This window comes from Jatropha curcas, chromosome 7 (genome assembly GCF_041381405.1).
Source record: "Jatropha curcas cultivar XTBG-Jc1 chromosome 7, XTBG_Jcur_1.0, whole genome shotgun sequence".
NCBI lineage: Eukaryota > Viridiplantae > Streptophyta > Magnoliopsida > Malpighiales > Euphorbiaceae > Jatropha > Jatropha curcas.
In genome coordinates, this window is record NC_143157.1 from 16,812,451 (window position 1) to 16,832,204 (window position 19,754).

The following is a 19,754-nucleotide window of genomic DNA, read 5'->3' on the forward strand; positions in this document are numbered from 1 at the left end:
CAAAGAAGGGACAAAAAAAAAAACTCTAAATATGGAGACAACCAACCATAACAAAACAAAAGGACAAATATATTACAGGAACAACAAATTTGAGTTTATTAAAGCGAAAGAAAATTAAAAGCAAAAAAAAAAAAAGAGTTGAAGGGAAAGAAATAGTAGAAAGTAGAAGGTAAGGGGCTAACGCTGATAAACAGTAGCCGCCCCAAACTAATACTAGAGTTATAAAACTAGAGAGAAAATAGAGATATGTTTTGATTCTTTAGAATTTTACTGTTTGAAAAAAAAACATTTTATTTTTTTAACATATAACTAGTCAAAAATATCATATTGTAATTAAAAATTATTTTTAACTAATTAAGTATATGAATAGGCCCACACATCAAATATAGATAAGTATGTACACTCTATGTGCGATTTATTGACCAGCAAACCAAACATCCCAACCATATTAAAGTTAAAAATTAAATGAAATCTCATGAAGCATGTGAGATTAATAAAAATGAAATAACAGTCAGTTGACTGCTGCACAAAGACAATCGGTTTGTAGCTCTTCTTCTTCTTTTTTTTTTTTTTTATTTATTTTTATTTTTTTTAATGATATTTTGTTTTTTTTTTTCTTTTGTGAAATATTATATATGCGTAGGGCTCTATGTGTGTCGGGTTGAGCTAGATTTGTTGATTTAAAATACTTGACCTGTATTTGCGGATGAATGATTTTCTTTTATCCAACCCAACTCATTAAATGCACGAACCCACGAATTATAAAGAGGTTAGATTGAGTACGAGTTTAACGTAAATCCGTTGATCAAATAAATAAAAAATAATAAAAATATTTTCAAATAAACACAACTATTTAAGAGAAATTACAAAAAAATTAAATATATTTAGAAATATAATTATACAATAATTTTCATAAACTATAAATATATTTCAATAACATATTAAAATTAAATTTCTTAATAATAATAATAATAATAATAATAAGTCATAAAAATGAAAAATAAATTTTCTAATAAGAAAGAAAATCAATAAAATTAAAAATACTTAGTGCTCTCTCCGTCCCAAAATATGAATCATTTTTTGAGTGATTATTTTGTCTTAAAATATAGTTCGTTTTGAGTATTTTAAGGAATAATAAATATTACACTTATTTATATTAAATATAATAACTACCTTACAAGTAATTGTTTAGATAAAAGAAAATTTGGTTAAATTGCCTTTGGTTTTGTTATAATTTGGATAATTAATTAATTCCTCAATTTTCATGCAAAAACCATAAATGATTTATATTTTGGGACAGATGGAGTAACATAATTATACAATACTCCCTCCATTCCATTTTAATAGCAACAAATTGGCATTTTAACTTGTTGCACTTAAGTGCTCATTTAAGATTTTGAGAATATATTAATTACTTTAATCCAACTTTATTAGGTGTAATTTATTTTTATACTATTGTACCATTTGTTTTTAGAAAATTAATGAGTTCCAATTATTTTCTTAATCCTTGTGAAAAGAGCAAATATTGCTATTAAAGTGAAATTGAGGGAGTATGTAGACCACAATATACTCCAATAGCAACACTTCAAAATAAGATTATACTAAAGACAAAAGACAACAATTTAATATTTATATGCACAATAGAAAATCAAGAAAATTAATTTAAATAATTCATAATTTATATACAAAGGGATATATATTTTATTTTCTTAATCCTTGTGAAAAGAGCAAATGTTGCTATTAAAATAGAATGGAGAATGAATCATGGTTGTAGAATTTATTTGTAAATGAATTCCAAGTAGAATTCATTTGCAAATAAATTTGTCATGTTTGTCATGTAGTAAACACCACTAATTAATTTTGTTTGTTGTTAAAAGGGATTAGAAGAATTAATTTCATATGGCCATTAATTATCATCAACTTACAATTTGTTTAAGCTGCTATACATTAAGAGACTGAGAAAAATAAAAAACTGAAAAAGCCTGATGTAGTCAAATGAAGAAGATGGTCTTAATCAGTATCCTCAGTCTTCAAAGCAATAGAATCATCATCTATTACTTGAATTTTCTTGTTATCTTCAACAATACTTAAGCTACCAGAAGCAACGATGACTTTTCTGAATCCAGTGCTCCTGGAGGCCATCAGAACACTATTAATTTGCGGAGGTTTTTTTCCAGAACTGGGCGGTGGGACATCCCGTTTAGCACTTTTTCTGATCCAAGAAAAGAGAAGGATTAGAATAACTTATTAATCACAAATTAATGATCACCAAAAATGCAAACTTAGCTAACTAGCTGCATAATATATATTACGTTTATATACACAGACACAAATATGGTTTTAGAGTTTTCTCAAAGCATAAATTTATCGTTATCTACTCACATGATAAGAGCTTTTTGATGGTAGGGCTTGGAGCTAGAGAAACGTGGAATAGTATTCGGTAGAAAGCTGGGGTTGGCACCCACAAAAGCCATGAGAAAGTTGATGAAATTTTTTTGTCACAAAATGCTCTTGCAGGAAATTTAATTATGGATTCTTAATTTGTGAGTTCCAACTGAAGTGAAATGCAATATTTATATGCAATGGCGTAAGTACAAGTCATAGTCAAAAACCACTGAAACCACAAAAGATGGTCATAGCCGTGTATTTGTAAACTCAGTCGTAGTCTACTTTCTCATTCTTTTATTGAATTTGAATATGTCAATAGAGGTTGACATTCATTTGATATTGTAAGATTCTGCCTGTATAGAATGATTTTTAGCTTATTGATTTTAAAATAATTAATCTTTAATGATGGATATATGTTCAAACTTCTAATTCGAATCTTTTCTTTTTTTACCTAATTCATACAATTTCTCAGAAATAAAAAAGAGATTTCATTATTGATGAAAACTTTTCAGTCAAAAATTGAAATTTAACATGAATATGATCAAAATTTCAGCAAAATACTGAATTTATCGAGTTATACCCGTTAAACTCTTAAATTTTTATATATAAATATTGAACCGTTTAACTTTTATTTATTAAAATTAAACCCTTATTGAATTAAGAGCAAATCAAAATTACTAGCCATAGATTCAATAATAATATAATGTGGTACAGGAAAATTTCTATTCTCATATGGAGACCACAATAAAAGTATATAAAAGCTAAAATACAGAAGAAAATGATGTCAGATATTTCATTTTCAAAGAAAAATATTTCTTTCTATTAACATTGTTTTCCTTCTCCCAGCTGAAGAAGACCTAATCAAATAATGGCTGCACATTTCATGACCTAGTTAAGTAAGAATTTAACTTTAACAAAAAAATAAAAAATTGATTAGCTTAATATTAACAAATAAAATTTTAAAAAATTAATAGATAAAACTCGATAAATTCAGGAGTTAAAAATATATTTTACTTTAAATTTTTAAATGAAAAGGCGATAGCGTTAATGCAGTTTGAGAGCCATAGCCTATTCAAGTTTTTTAAAATTAAAATTTCCTGATAAATTTTATATATATTTTTAAAAATATTTATAGGCCCTTCTAAAATTTAAAATTAAACTATATTTTTTATTTTTGCACTGCCAACATCTAAAGTCCAGTTCCATTCTTGACCAACCTCCTTTCCGGTCTAATGGACGCATCCCCACCATAATTTACCTCACAGCCACCGCAGTCACTGTTGAAAAGCCCAATAGCAGCTACACGTGCAGCCAGTCCAGCCATTCAACTTATTTCTTATAAATCAATTTCCCATTGGCGTAGGGGTTCGATATGCCTATTTCTTCTTTTATATTTATTCTATTTAAAAATTTATAAATGATTATATCTCAATTTGAAAGTTTTTTATGATATTATATTTTGTTGGCCCATAATTTATATATATATATATATATATATATGAACCGATTTTTCTTTTTTTTTTTTTTTTTTTTCCATTTCTCTCATCTTTTTCCTTTGCTCTTTCCTCATCTGTACTATCTTCTTCTCTACCTTTCTCTCTCCCTTCATCATCTTACTTCCACATAAGTCAATTAATAGAAATTCATTATCAATATTGATAGCCTCTAATATATTAAAAACTAAATAAAATTGTGTTTAAGTTTAACTTTTTAAGGTTTTATTGCTTAAAGAGCGACCTCTCTTTAGAGAAACAATGCTGTATATGATAGAGTTTATATTATTAATCATGCCTTTGTAATAGTATAGCTATTATTTCTTATTATTGAAACTGAGATTTATATTTAATAAATCATTTATGGTATATTTATTATTGTTGTCTTTTATCTTATACTAGTAGATGATTTGATATATAGAGTTTATTCTGTGCATAAAAGATTAAATCATTTTGTTCATATGAGATATAAAATTGTTCACAATCTAAGGTGGAGTTGACAAACCATCGATGTGATTGTAGCATAGGATTATATGTAGTTTATCTTGATTATAAGAATGATTAAATTCTAACTTCTTATGCTGGTGCATATTGTATGTATTGAACATGGACCAAGTAGAGAATAAGTATTTTTATACTTAATAAAATAAATTCTCTAGCTCATTAATAAATATATATCAGTTACTCTCAATCTTCATTTGATTGTTACTAACAATGTATGTTATCTATTGTTTTGATTCATAAAAAGGGTGAGTTTCATTACGGGGCAATAAACTTAGTGAATTGGACAATAACAATGTGCATTTGTAAAATATCAATTTCTTGAGAGTTCGTGTCTCGGTATAGGGATTGATGATACCCCTTAAAAAACTTATAAGTTTTCATTATATAAAACCCTACAGGTAGATTTTATATCCAACACATGAAATAAATTAAGTGGAATTCTTGAGAAATTAAATTAAATAGTCGATAATTTAATTTAATTGACAGGTATATGTAATCTTAACACGAGGATTTTATATATTTTAATCTTAGGAGATTTGAAATTAATAAGGAGTTCAATTATGAATTTTTAGTGGAATAATTCATAATTTATTATGATAATGTTTTACAGGTTGTATAGATACATTATTATTATAAGGTAGCCTTATTAATTTTATTTTTGTGGGAACCTATTGTGTTTGTGTTATTTAGAACTAATTAAGAGGTTAATTAAATTTAATGTTAATATTGCAAAACATGATTATATATATATATATATATATATATATATATATATATATATATATATATATATATTTAATTGAGAAAATATATAAGAGACTTTTAGACTAAACCTAGACGTCAGTTTTTTACTATTTTCGTTTAGCCTCTCAATGTCTACACACTCATACAGTTTTAAAGAAATAGCCTAGGTCACACAATATAAGACTGTAGAGAAAAATAGTGTGTTTTCAGTAAAGCAGGAGCTGTTGGCGCAAGAAATATTGCGTGGAAGTAAAATCGAAACTAGTGTTGATTTCTTTCGGTTAAGAGGTACTTATGATTCCATAACTTTGATTTACACTTTCTGTACCTCTGTGGTTTGCTTGTATATTATACATATGCGTTTTTTATGGCTTCTACTGTATGATTTTTCCATCAACTGGTATTAGAGCCTTTATGCATGAATACAGGTAACCAATTTTTATGATCAAATTGCATATTTTAATTTTGAAAGTATATGTGTGATCTTATCATAGAAAAAAATTAGAGTTTTAGTGTTCTTGTTTAAGAGATCTGTCAATATGATTAAATTCATAGAGATCTGTTACTATGATTAATTCGTGTTTGGATCTGTTACCATGGTTGAAATCGAATCTAGACAAAAGTAGTGGAACCCTAGCTTTTGAAACCTAGTTTGATTAAAATCTGATCTTATTCTTAAACGATTATTGCTGTGATTAAATATGTCTATTTGTGATTTAATTGGAGATGCAGTATATTAGATTAATCAGTAGCAATTTAAAAAAAGAATTTATGGGTGTGGCTGTCTCTAAAAACCAAATCTGCCATAATCGGTAAACAAGTGTAAAAATAGCAATGTTGTCCAATTGAGCTGAAATTTGGTGGAGACATCGAAAATGACCCACTGATCAAATCACACTGCTAATGTTGTGATGTCCATCATTTTTCGGCCATCCCAGGTCGTTTAAATGGATTTTCGGGCATTTTTCTATTCTGATCAATTTTTTAGAATTTTTAAAAATTTTTCTTTTATGCAATTCTTTTGGAAATAGTTTTTTTAGGTTACTAAGTATCTATCAAAGACAAAAATGAAAAATATATATATTTTTTCAAGTGGGTGAGGGTAGGGTACTAAACTTACCCCATAGTCTCTATTACTAGTTGTATGTGAAGTAACCCTATTTTAATTTCACATCAGATTAGTTGTGTTCTAAGTTTACCAAGTACAGTTTTCTAGTATTTGTCCATACTGATTTATTCTCTATCTGAATATTTTAATTAAGGGGCAAATGGAATTAGTTTAGGTAATAAAATACACTTGACTATGATTAATAGCAATGTCTCTTCATATGAGTTGTTGTTATTTTTTGTAGGACTAAAATTGTTCTTTCATACACTTCATTATTCAATTAGCATTTACAATGAGTAGTAATATTTCCCATTGAGATTTATTGTTCCTGATTGTTGGTACAATACTTGTTGAGTTTTAATGCAGGTGCAATTGTATGATTCTGTAATTATATGAGATATTGCAACTATGGTTTTAAATTCAGTCTTACTATGTTATTAATATACTGTCGTGATGATGATTTTATGAATGTAATGTATCTCAGATTCGATATGACTTCCTTTAACCCTCTTACCATCATTCTCACCCAAAATAAGCTAGAGGGTCCTAATTACGTTGATTGGAAGAGGAACTTAGACATTGTGCTAACTGCTGAGGAATTTAAGTTTGTGCTTACTGAGGTGTGTCCTGAGAAACCTGCTAATGGTGCTTCCGAGGAGGAATAGAAATCATACAAAAGATGGATTAAGGTCGATGTGATGGCGCGGTGTTACATTCTGGCATCTATGTCGAATGTATTGCAACATCAGCATCAGTATATGGAATCTGCCTATGACATCCTAGAAAGCCTTAAAGAGATGTTCAGATATCAGAATTGGACAGCTAAACAAACTGCCATGCGAGCTCTGCTGATTGCTAAGATGGCTGAGGAGCCTCTAGTTAGGGATCATGTTCTTAGAATGATTGGTTTTTTGAATGAACTAAAGATCCTAGGTGTTGAGATTGATAAGGAATCGCAGGTGGAGATCGTGCTGCAGACACTGCTTGACAATTTTCAACATTTCGCATTAATTATAACATAAATCATTTGAATTTCTCCTAAGCGAAATTGTAGAATGAGCTGCATGCTGCATAAACTATCCTGAAACCGTCTTCTCAAGCTGTTGTGCTTAATACTGAAAAAGGTTCTGCTTTTGGCCATAAAAAGATTCAGAAAAAGAAAAAAGTTTAGAAACCTAAGCTGAGAACAGCTATTGTAGTTGTTGGTGCTGGGGTTACAAAGCCTAAGGGCAAGTGTTTCCACTGGAAGCAAGCGGGAAACTAAAAGCAGCAATGTCCAACTTATTTAGCCAAGCAGAAAACACAAGGTAAATCTTCTTTTCATTTACTGATAGTTGAAACATGTTTGGCGGTATTGTCTACATTGCAATGGTGTGTAGACTCAGGAACCACTAATCATATCTGCAATTCTTTGCAGGGATTTCAAGTAACGCGCCAGCTAAGTGAAGGAGAGGTTGGCATCTTCCTGAGAGATGGAACTGAAGTTGCAGTTTTAGCTATGGGGAATATTTGTCTTAGTTTTGGGAATAATAAGACCTTAGTTTTAAAGGATGTTCTTTATGTACCTTCAATTAGAAGGAATTAAATTTATGTTTCTTGTTTGGAAAATAATGGATATTCAGTTTGCTTTAATGAATTGTTTGATAATTCAATATCTTGTGGTGAGATTGTTATAGTTAAATTTAGAAAACAAAATATTTTTTCTGGTACATTGATAGATGGCCTTTATATTCTAAGTGTTATTCCTGAACTGCAACTGAATCGTGAATTACATAACATAGATAATCTGCCACATAAGTGAAAACCCCCTACTGAAATAAATAAAACATATCTTTGGCACTTAAGGCTTAATCATATTAATCTAGATAGGATTTCTAGGTTGGTCAATGATGGACCCTTAAGTTCATTAAAAGTGGAGACACTACCAACCTGTGAATCCTGTTTGGAAGGTAAAATGACTAAGAGGCCTTTCCCTTTAAAAGGTAATATAGCCAAGGAAGTATTAGCATTAATTCATTCTAATTTATGTGGTCTAATGACACAGATGATTACTCAAGGTATGGGCATATTTACTTGTTACGTCTTAAGTCTGACTACTTTGAGAAATTCAAAGAATTCAAGGCAGGAATGAAGAAATGACATGGTAAATATATCAAATCATTACGATCTGATCGTGGTGGTGAGTATCTCTATAGGGAATTCATTAGATTTTATCATAACAAAGAATTACATCTCAATTGTCTGCATCTGGTATGCCTCAACAGAATGGTGTAGCAAAAAGGAGAAATAGGACACTTATGGAGATGGTGAGATCTATGTTGAGTTATTCAGATTTACTATTTTCGTTTTGGGTACATGCGATTGAAACAATGGCTTACATTTTGAATTTGGTTCCATCTAAGTTAGTACCTTTGACTCCTACGGAACTGTGGAATGGGCGTAAGCTTACTTTGAGATATGTTCGGATGTGGGGTGTACAGCCCATGTGCTTAAAAGGAAGGCAGATAAGCTGGAATCGAAAACAGAATTGTGCTTCTTTATTGGGTATCCCAAAGGAACGAAAGGGGGCTTACTTTATAGTCCTAAGTCAAATAAAGTCATTATTAGTACCAATGCTCATTATTTAGAGGAGGATTATATTAATAACAATATTCCCAAGAGTCAGCTAGTTTTGAAAGAATTGTGAGGGATAATGTACCTATAGATAACATTCCTAGAGTCCAAGAACCTGAACCACCCTTAGTCAGATTTAACATTCCATTACCTCGCCGTAGTGGGAGAAATGTTGATAGACTAACTGATCAATAGCTACCTAAAGTAGTAGTTCATGACATTCTGCTGTAGCAACATAGTAGTAAGAGTGATGTTCTAACTACAATAAATAATGTTGAGCAGGATATACCACAAGTAGAAGTCCCTGTTGACATTCCATTACCTGAAAATGGTGGTGGTGGAGATGTTGAGGAGCAGGGTTCTAACCATAACACAGTCCCATCACCAGTCATAGATTTGCCAATCTTAGAACCACAACAAAATGAAGGTGTGTCAGGACAAGTAGTGTCTCGTCGTAGTGGGAGAGTAATTAGGAAGCCAATTTGGTATACACTCTTAGGGGAGCCATATGACAGAGTTCCTAAAGAGTTGAATACAGAACCACTCTGTTACGACAAAGCACTATAAGATAAGGATGCCGATAAATGGCTTGCTGCTATGAAATCAGAGATGGAGTCCATGTACTTTAATCAAGTCTGGGAACTTGTAGAATCACTTGAAGGGGTTAAACCCATTGGATCACCTGTGTTGGGAAAAATAGTGTCTCATCGTAGTGGAAGAGTAATTAGGAAGCTAGTTCAATATACACTCTTAGGGGAGCCATATGATAGAATTTCTAAAGAGTTGAATATCGAACCACTCTGTTATGATGAAGCACTACAGGATAAGGATGCCGATAAATGGCTTATTACTATGAAATCAGAGATGGAGTCCATGTACTCTAATCAAGTCTGGGAACTTGTAGAACCACCTGAAGGGGTTAAAACCCATCAGATGTAAGTGGAGCTATAAGAAAAAGAGAGGTGTAGATGGAAACGTGTGAACTTTTAAAGCTAAGCTTGTTGCGAAAGGGTTTACTAAAAAAGAAGGGATCGATTATAAGGAAACTTTTTCGTCGACAGCCATGCTTAAGTCTATTAGGACTCTCTCATCCATTGTTGCTCATTTCAACTATAAAATTTGGCAAATGGATGTCAAGACAGCTTCCTGAATGAAAGTCTTGATGAATGCATCTATATGATGCAACCAAAGGGTTTTGTAGCAAACGGCCAAGAGCACATGTATTGTAAGTTGAATGGGTCCATTTATGGAATTAAACAAGCATCTAGCTCATGGAATACTTATTTTGACAGGTCCATCAAGACTTTTGGTTTTGAGTAGTGTCACGATGAGTCTTGTGTGTATAAGAAGTGGAATAGGGACAAGATGGTGTTTCTAGTCTTGTATGTGGATGATATTTTGCTTATAGGAAATAATATAGGTATGTTATCTTCAGTTAAGGATTGATTGTCCAAACATTTTGATATGAAGGACTTAGGAGAAGCAGCTCACATTCTAGGGATTAAGCTTATGCGAGATCGCAAGAATAAGATAATAGGTTTATCCCAAGCTCTTTATATTGATATGATTGTTGCTCGTTTTAACATGCAGAATTAAAAGAAAGGATTTCTTCCTTTCAGACATGGAGTTATCCTATCTAAGGATTAGTGTCCTAAGACACCTGATGAGATAGGAAGCATGAAGGCAATTTCTTATGCATCTGCACTAGGAAGCCTCACGTATGCGATGTTATGTACTAGACTAGATATCTGTAGTGTTGTTGGCATGATTAGCAGATATCAGTCTAATCTAAGGGGAGAGCATTAGACTACAGTAAAAAATATAATCAAGTACCTGAAAAGGACAAGAGATTATATGATGACCTACCAATCAATTGATCTTATACCCATTGGGTATACAGATTCAAATTTCCAGTCGGATAAAGATTTTAGAAAATCTACCTTAGAAAATTTGTTTGTCCAAGGAGGTGGAGCCATAAGTTAGAGGAGTATTAAGCAAACTTGTGTCGCTGATTCCACCATGGAAGCCAAATATGTGCAACCTCTGAGGCAACCAAGGAAGCGGTTTAGCTCCGAAACTTCCTGTTGGATCTAGGTGTAGTTCCTTCAGCAAGATTACATCAGAAAACAACCTGGCAGATCCTTTTACGAAGAGCTTACCAACAAAGACATTTGAAAGTCATGTTAAAGGAATGGGAGTTAGAGTTATAGATGCATGATTATGAGTTTAAGTTGGAGGGGTATTAAGCAAACTTGTGTTGTTGATTCTACCATGGAAGTCGAATATGTGGCAGCCTCTGAGGCAACCAATGAAGCGGTTTGGCTTTAAAACTTCCTATTGGATCTAGGTGTTGTTCCTTCAGCAAAATTGCCTATTACACTTTAGTGTGATAATAGCGGGGGAGTTGTGAATTCGAAGGAACCAAGGAGCCATAAAAGGGCAAAACATATTGAGCATAAGTATCATTTGATCCGAGACATAGTTCATAGGGGTGATGTGGTGGTAACCAAGATTGCATCAAAGAACAACCTGGCAAATCCTTTTACGAAGAGCTTATCAACAAAGACATTTGAAAGTCATGTAGAAGAAATGGGAGTTAGAGTTATAGATGCATGATTATGAGTCTAAGTGGGAGATTAATAGAGTTTATACTATTAATCATGCCTTTATAATAGTATAACTATTATTTCTTATTGTTGAAACTGAGATTTACATTTAATAAATCATTTATGGTATATTTATAATTACTGTCTTTTATCTTATACTAGTAGATGATTTGATGTATAGAGTTTATTCTATGCATAGAAGATTAAATTATTTTTTTATATGAGATATAAAGTTCGTTCATAATTTAAGATGGAGCTGACAAACCATCGGTATGATTGTAGCACAGGATTATATGTAGTTTATCTCGATTATAGGAATGGTTAAATTCTAACTTCTTGTACTAGTGCATATTCTATGTATTGAACGTGGACCAAGTAGAGATTAAGTATTTTTATGCTGACTAAATAAAATAATATCTCTAGCTCATTAATAGATATATATTAATTACTCTTAGTCTTGATTTGATTGTTATTAGTAATATATGTTATCTATTGTTTTGATTCATTAAAAGAGTGAGTTTCATTATGGGGCAATAAACTCAGTGAATTGGACAATATAACAATATGCATTTGTGAAATATCAATTTATTGATAGAGTTCATGCCTCAATATAGTGATTGATGATACCCCTTGAGAAACTTATAAGTTTTCATTGTGTAAAACTCTGCAGGTGGATTTTGTATCCGACATATGAAATAAGTTAAGTGGAATTCTTGAGGAATTAAATTGTCGATTAAATTAAATAGTCGGTAATTTAATTTAATTGACAAGTATCTGTAATCTTAACACAAGGAGTTTATATATTTAAATGTTAGGAGATTCGAAATTAATAAGAAGTTCAACTATGAATTTTTAGTGGAATAATTCATAATTTATTATAATAATATTTTAAAGGTTGTATAGATACATTATTATTATAAGGTAGCCTTATTAATTTTATTTCAGCAAATTCCTATTGTGCCTGTGTTATTTAGAACTAATTAAGATGTTAATTAAATTTAATGTTAATATTGCAAAATGTGATTATATATATATATATATATCATTTTATTAATATTAATTTTAATTGAAAAAATATATAAGAGAAGCTTACGCTAAACCTAGACGTCAATCTTTTATTATTTTTGTTTACCCTCTCAAGAGTCATCTGCCCACATAGATAGTTTTAAAGAAATAGTATAGGTCACACAGTATAAGACTGTAAAGAAAAACAGTGCATTGTTGGTAGAGCATGAACTGTTGGCGCAGGAACTATTGCGTGGAAGTAAAATCAAAATCATTGTTGATTTCTTTCGCTTGAAAGGTATTTATGATTTCATAACTTTGATTATACTTTCTATACCTCTGTGATTTGCCTGTATATTATGCATATGTGTTTTTTTATGGCTTTCGTTGTATGATTTTTCCATCACTATATATATGATCCTTTCTTAGACTCAAATTTAGTATTTCTTTAGGAAAAATATACCTTCCTATTTAGGAGTCGAAGCTAAATATCAATTTAGCCTCTATAATTATTGAAGCTTTGTTTAAAGATTATAATTTGGTCCCTGATAAATATTTATATTCTATCATATGTCCCCTTTTATTTTGGTCATTTATGTTCAAATTATTACTCCCTCCGTCTCAAAAAGATAATTCATTTTCTATTTTCACAGATTAAGAAAGTCACAATTATTATGGTTAAATGACAATTTTATTCATATAACTTTTCTATTATGTCAATCTTAAATAACACATGAATAATTATTATAATAGATAATTTAATAATGGTATAATAGATAATTTAAGGGTTAATTATAATGCAAAAAATGAAAGTAAACTATATTTTGGGATAAACAAAAAAAGGAAAGTGTGGTCAAAAGTGTTTGGTTCTTCCTTCAAAAGTTTTAGACTTTTAGTCACTTAAAGTAGGACGAGCTCTTAGCACGAAGGCATTTAGCCTTTTGAAGGCACTTAGAGGCGAGCCGTTAGCTTAGAAAATGTACTTAATCTTAGGCATTTAATTTGAATAGCTAATCTTTATTAATAATTATCTACTTATTTTAAATATGCTCTTTCTAATAGATATTCCAAATATAGGATAAGAAATATAAGGAATGGACCCGTAGAAATTAGACATCTTAACTTCAATTCAAGTAATTGCTTGTAATGTGTGTTTTTTTTTTTTTTTTTTAGACAAGTTGAATTTAAATCAAATTCAGTTAAATAGGTATCCCTTAATTATCTATAATTATCTAATTTTTTAAATCAAATAATAGACAGTATTAGGCTAATAAATTTTGAAAATACTGTTTTTAAGATATCAATGCTACTCTTATACTCTTTTTATTTAATTAATATACTCTTTTTAATAAATGTGGCAAAGTAAGTTACTCTTAGGTATCTATTAATCAAATATTTATAGATCAATTTATACAATGGACTCAACTAGTTTAGGACTAAGAGGTTATTTACTTTGATTTTTGATTTAGTCAAACATATTCAGAATAATGCTTGGTTAATTTATAAGTTAAAAATTTTACCTAAAATAAATCAAATGTCATAACAAAGATATTCTACATATTTATAATCACTAGTCTTTTTATTATGTGCGTTGCACGTTGATTATACTTGTAATTCATACTCGTTTAATTTTTTATGTCATTGTTCACTTTACTTGTTATTTATACTCGTTTTTATTTTTTAATATTAAATATTGATTATAATTTTTTCCTTATATTATTTAGATTTTTATAATGTTAAAACAAAATTTCACATAAGATTAATGTAGTATAATGGTTATTTAATAAAACAGCAATATGTATATACAGACACACTTTAGTTCAATTTATATCGTTATTTATCTAAAATTCATTACAATTTCACAATATCACCTAATAAATACGTTTCAATATATAGATATATAGATATCTAGATATAACAATAAAATATTATATATATTTTTAAAATTAAAATTAAAATTTTCAATGGTTCATTATCCCATACACACATGTTCATTTTGTTTAAAAATAAATTTTAAAAAGTAAAAATGTAAAAATTTTGAAAGACTTAATTATGTATATTCTATTTGAAAATTTATTTTTAAAAATATATATCCAATCAAACTATATGAACATAAAAAAAAAGAAAAAATAGTATAAAATATACTTTTTTTTTTATCTATCTCCTAAATAAAATATTAAAAATATATATATATATCCTGAAGCAAAAAAAATGTTATAAAAAGCTGATTGGTGTTCATTTATGTGTTGTGATTGTATTTTTTTTTTTATCCACTCTCATTAATAAATATAACAAATATTTTAAATTATTTAAATTATAAATTTAGCTTTTATCTAGGATTAGTTGGATTTTAAAATTTGAAATTCAACATGGTATCATATTTTATATATATCACTTCTCTCTTTCCCTCAAATACTCAGAGACTCAGATGATTTCCTTCCTATTGGAGTCCTTATTTATTTTATTTTTATATTTTGTATATATATTACATTTTTTTTTTTTTTTTTGAAATCAAGAGTGACACACCCATTTTGAATACATGGATAGGGTGTAAAATAATTTTTTGTTCATGTGATTTTTAACCATTAATTGAAACATATTGGGAAAAAATTAAATAAAAAAATAAATATATAATAAAAAAGAAACATATTACTCAAAGGTTTTGCTAATTCTCTTGAATTTGGTTAAATATCATAGCTTCATATATTTAAATTTTAAAATTTTTGCACTATTAAATATTAATAAAAAATATAATATATAATATGACAACAAAATAACCGCATAATGTGCGGGCCTTCATTTAGTTATAATTAAAACAAAATCAAATATTTAAAAAATAACTTTTAAAAAAATAAATATAAAAATTTTTAAATGTCTCATTATTATATATATTTATGAAAAAATAAATTTAAAATAGATAAAACTTAAAATTTTGAAATGCTTAATTATCTATATGTATTTATTTAAAAAATAATTTTAATAAAGTATGTTCAATCAACTAAAAAAATATAATTTTCTAATCGGTCATGAATAAGGTTATTTTGAGATTTTCAAATTACATCAAGAGCGCTATCAAAAATCTCATTATTTCTCTTTACTTCCATGTTTATATACAGTATAGGTAGATTATTATAAATATAGAATGATAGATTTAATCCTTTCCTGTATGAAGAGTCATTTTGACTATTAAGTGAAAAACTAAATAGTGATTTTGTCATAGGGGCGTCAAAATGGGTTCAAATACCGGATTCAAAACAAATTATGTAATAAGATTTGGTCAACACGAAAATAATTTATTTAATAATTGTATCAAATTTTTGAATATGAACATTTAATATAGATATTGTTAATTTTTATAGTGTTTTTATTGTAATTTTTATTAAGATTTCTAGTATTTTTAATTTATCTAAATTAGTTTTTATGTAATATTGTTATGTTTTTACTTAAAAGCTTCCTTGAAATACAACTCACTTGATTTTGAGGAAAATTGTAGGATTTTGCAAGAAAAGGACAAAAATAAGGCAAAATATAGTTAGCACGCCTCAAACCGTGCTCATTAGCACGCCCGTGCTAAATACAAGGTAAAACAAGCAAAGAGTCAGAGGCGCGCACGCCCCAGCCCGTGCTAAGGTGCACGCCCGTGCCCGCACTGGAGATAAAGACTTGGCTCGTGCAGCTGAAGCACGCCCGTGCTACATACGTTCTAGACTTCCAGAGGCGCGCACGCCCCGGGTCGTGCCATGGCGCATGGCCGTGCTCTGGAACCTCTCCAGACCGTGTTAGACAGCACGACCCGTGCTGAATCCTTTAGACTTCCAGAGCCTGGCACGCCCCAGACCGTGCCAGGCAGCACGCCCATGCCAAGCAAGAAATCCTGAATTTGAGTCAAAAGTTGCCAACTAATTCCTACCATTTTCATAGCTCACTTTGGATACTTTCTTCACATGCCAGTCAAGCTTCAAACATATGCACATGGAAAGCCATAATTGAGAGGAATTTATGGCTTGATTGAGAGCTTTTCCACCTCACAAAGTTGGACTTTATTCATTAAAGCATGTGGATTGCTCCCCCTAGAAGTCTCTATAAAGAGGAGAAGAAGCCATTCCAAATCATCCCATATTCTACATCTCTTCTCCCATCTCTCATTTTATAGCTTTGTATATAGTTTTATTCTTTTAGAAGTTAAGTATTCAAAAGTTGTGCAAAGGTTCAAGGAAGCCATCCAAGCAATTGTTAACTAGTTCTTATTTCTAAACTCTTAATCTTGTTTATTTCTTTCATTATTCTTATTGATTATGAAATACTTATCAAGCATTATTGAGTTTTATTTAAGTGTCATGTCTAACTAAACTCTTATACTAGGGGTTTGATGTAGCTTAATCTCTTTTCCAATTTATGCAATTAGATTTATTTTTCCTTATTCAAGTTATGATTTATTGATGAACTTAATGCTTCCAGGCAGAGTTTTCCCCTGGATTGATTTATTTCAATTATCACTATCGGAAGAAGGATCTTTGATATGAAAAGATTAATAAAACACATGAGAATAATAACTTGATGCGGAAGCTATATGGTTTGACTCATGGGGGGTTTTCATGATTTATCAACCTTAATTTATGAATTCATAAACAACTACTTAACTTAAAGATTTAATTCATATTTGATTGCGCTATTGGAAGATAGGTAATTAAATGGAATTAAAATAGCTAGCAATACATCGGAAGAGCTTGTTAGTGAATTCAGAGTTGTTTCCCCTACTTGAATAATTAAATTGATTGATGAACTAATGAAATAAATTGGATAGAATTAAGTGAAATCAAAACCCCTAGTAGTTTCAATCCCTTGATTTCTTTTAATCAATTTTTGTTTACTTGACTCTTGTTTATTTTACATTTATAAAACAATTCCCTCAATCATCGTTTAAATAATAGCGAGATAACATAATTTTGGTATTTGGATTACAATCCTCGTGGGAACAATATCTTACTCATCATATATTACTTGTAGCGATTCGTACACTTGCGAAATAAGCTGTCAAGTTTTTGGCGCCGTTGCCGGGGATTGGCAATACCAATATCAACACGAATTATCTTGTTATTAATTTAGACATTCATTTATTCATTTATTTATATTCATCAAATTCTTTTTCTGAAGAATCTCTCAGGTTTTTATGCAAAGAAGATCAGGAAGAACAGAACCTCTGATTTTTTATCCAGAAGTTGAGAAAACCTGCAGAAGAAACAACGCAGCAAGGAGAGCACGAGAAAATAGATCCGAACAACAATCGAACATGGACGGAATCAATCCTCCCCCAGATCTTGCTATTAATCCTCAGATCAGGCATCCGCCTAATGTCCGTACATTGCGAGATTATACCACGCCCTCTCTTAATGGAGCTACTTCTAGCATTACCAGACCAAGAGTGGAAGCTAATAACTTTGAAATCAAACCAGCCATTATTCAATTGCTTTCCACTTCTATTCAATATGGAGGGCTCCTAGTGAAGATCCTAACGCTCACATCACTAATTTCCTGGAAATTTGTGACACTTTTAAACAAAATGGTGTTTCTGAAGATGTCATTAGATTAAGACTCTTTCCTTCTACTCTAAGGGACAAAGCACGATATATCATGGTTACAATCTTGTCCTGCTGGAAGTTTTACAACTTGGGAAGAGTTAGCCCAGAAATTTTTGGCTAAATTCTTTCCATCTTCTAAAATAACCAAATTGAGAAATGAGATCATGACTTTTGTTCATCATGATCAAGAAAGCTTGTATGAAGCTTGGGAAAGATTTAAAGATTTATTGAGAAAATGTCCTCACCATAGTTTGCCCAAATGGTTACAAGTCCAAACTTTCTATAATGCTTTGTCACCTAACATTAAAATTACTCTTGATGCAGCTGCAGGAGGATCTTTCGAAAGAAAGGAGATCGATGAGGTATATGATTTAATAGAAGAAATGGCAAGCAATAGCCATTATCAAAGCAGTTTTGAAAGGAGAAAAACTGTAGGGATCTATGAAATCGATGCCATCACAGCACTCAATGCAAAGGTAGACAACATGGTAAGAAAGCTAGACTTACGAACCACATGGAATTGGAGAATGCATGCTAGATTCTGCAAATCCACAGACTTTAGAGCAAGTGAACTATGTGATGAACCAAGGGAGGAGGAATTATCCATACTCGAATCCTTATGACAACAGGTTGAGAAATCATCCAAATCTTTCATATGGTAATTCTAATAACACCTTGAATGCACCACCAGGTTTCTTGCCTCCAGAGAAAAAGTCTCATGATGATCTCCTCACTGCCCTTTCAAAATCGCACATGGATTTTATGAAAGAAACAAGAGAACACAACAAAATCCAACAAGCTGCGATAAGAAATCTAGAGATCCAAATGGGACAGTTTGCAAATATGATGGCAGCTCGACCTCAAGGTACGTTACCTAGTAACACTGAGAAAAATCCTAAAGAATAGGTACAAGCCATCACCTTGAGAAGTGGCAGAGAATTGGAGGACAAGCCCAGAAAGGAGAAGGAGAAAGAAGAAGAGAGAAAGGCACCTATCATTGATCTAGTGGAGAAGGAAGAAGTGAAACCCTATGTTCCACCCGTTCCATTTTCGCAAAGGTTGAAAAAGACGCAGGATGACCAAAGCTTCATGAAATTTCTTGACGTCTTCAAGAAGCTTCAAATAAATATTCCTTTTGCTGAAGCTCTTGCTCAAATGCCCAGCTATGCAAAATTTTTGAAGGAAATCTTGAGCAAGAAAAGAAAGATTGATGATCAGGGGATGGTAATGCTGACAGAGGAATGCAGTGCAATCATCCAAAATAAATTGCCTCCTAAACTTAAGGATCCAGGGAGTTTTTCTATTCCTTGCAACATTGGCAATTTAAATTTTGAAAAGGCTTTAGCTGATTTAGGAGCTAGCATAAATCTAATGTCTTACGAAGTTTTTAAAATGCAAGGTATGGGAGAGCTTAAGCCGACGAGGATGTCTCTACAATTGGCCGATCGATCGATCAAATACCCCAAGGGAATTGTAGAAGATGTACTAGTCAAGGTAGGAAAATTTATTTTTCCTGTTGATTTTGTTATCCTTGACATTGATGAAGGAAGAGAAGGATCATTGATCCTTAGAAGACCTTTTCTTGCAACTGCAAGAGCTCTAATAGATGTACATGATGGAAAACTAACATTGAGAGTAGGTCAAGAAGAAGTTGTTTTTGATGTTTTAAAATCGTGTAAATTTCCTATGGACTGTGATGATTGTTTTAGAATAG

General features: G+C 30.6%; 1 non-coding gene and 1 pseudogene across 1 annotated transcript; one reads left to right on the plus strand and one right to left on the minus strand.

The window, feature by feature from the left end:
- Positions 1-6,728: 6,728 nt before the first annotated feature.
- On the plus strand, positions 6,729-7,408 carry LOC149494795 (uncharacterized; annotated as a pseudogene).
- A 10,778-nt stretch (positions 7,409-18,186) lies between these two features.
- LOC149494796 (small nucleolar RNA R71) lies at positions 18,187-18,293 on the minus strand. Its single transcript, XR_016321926.1, has one exon. It is a non-coding gene; the product is annotated as a small nucleolar RNA R71 (small nucleolar RNA).
- Positions 18,294-19,754: the final 1,461 nt, after the last annotated feature.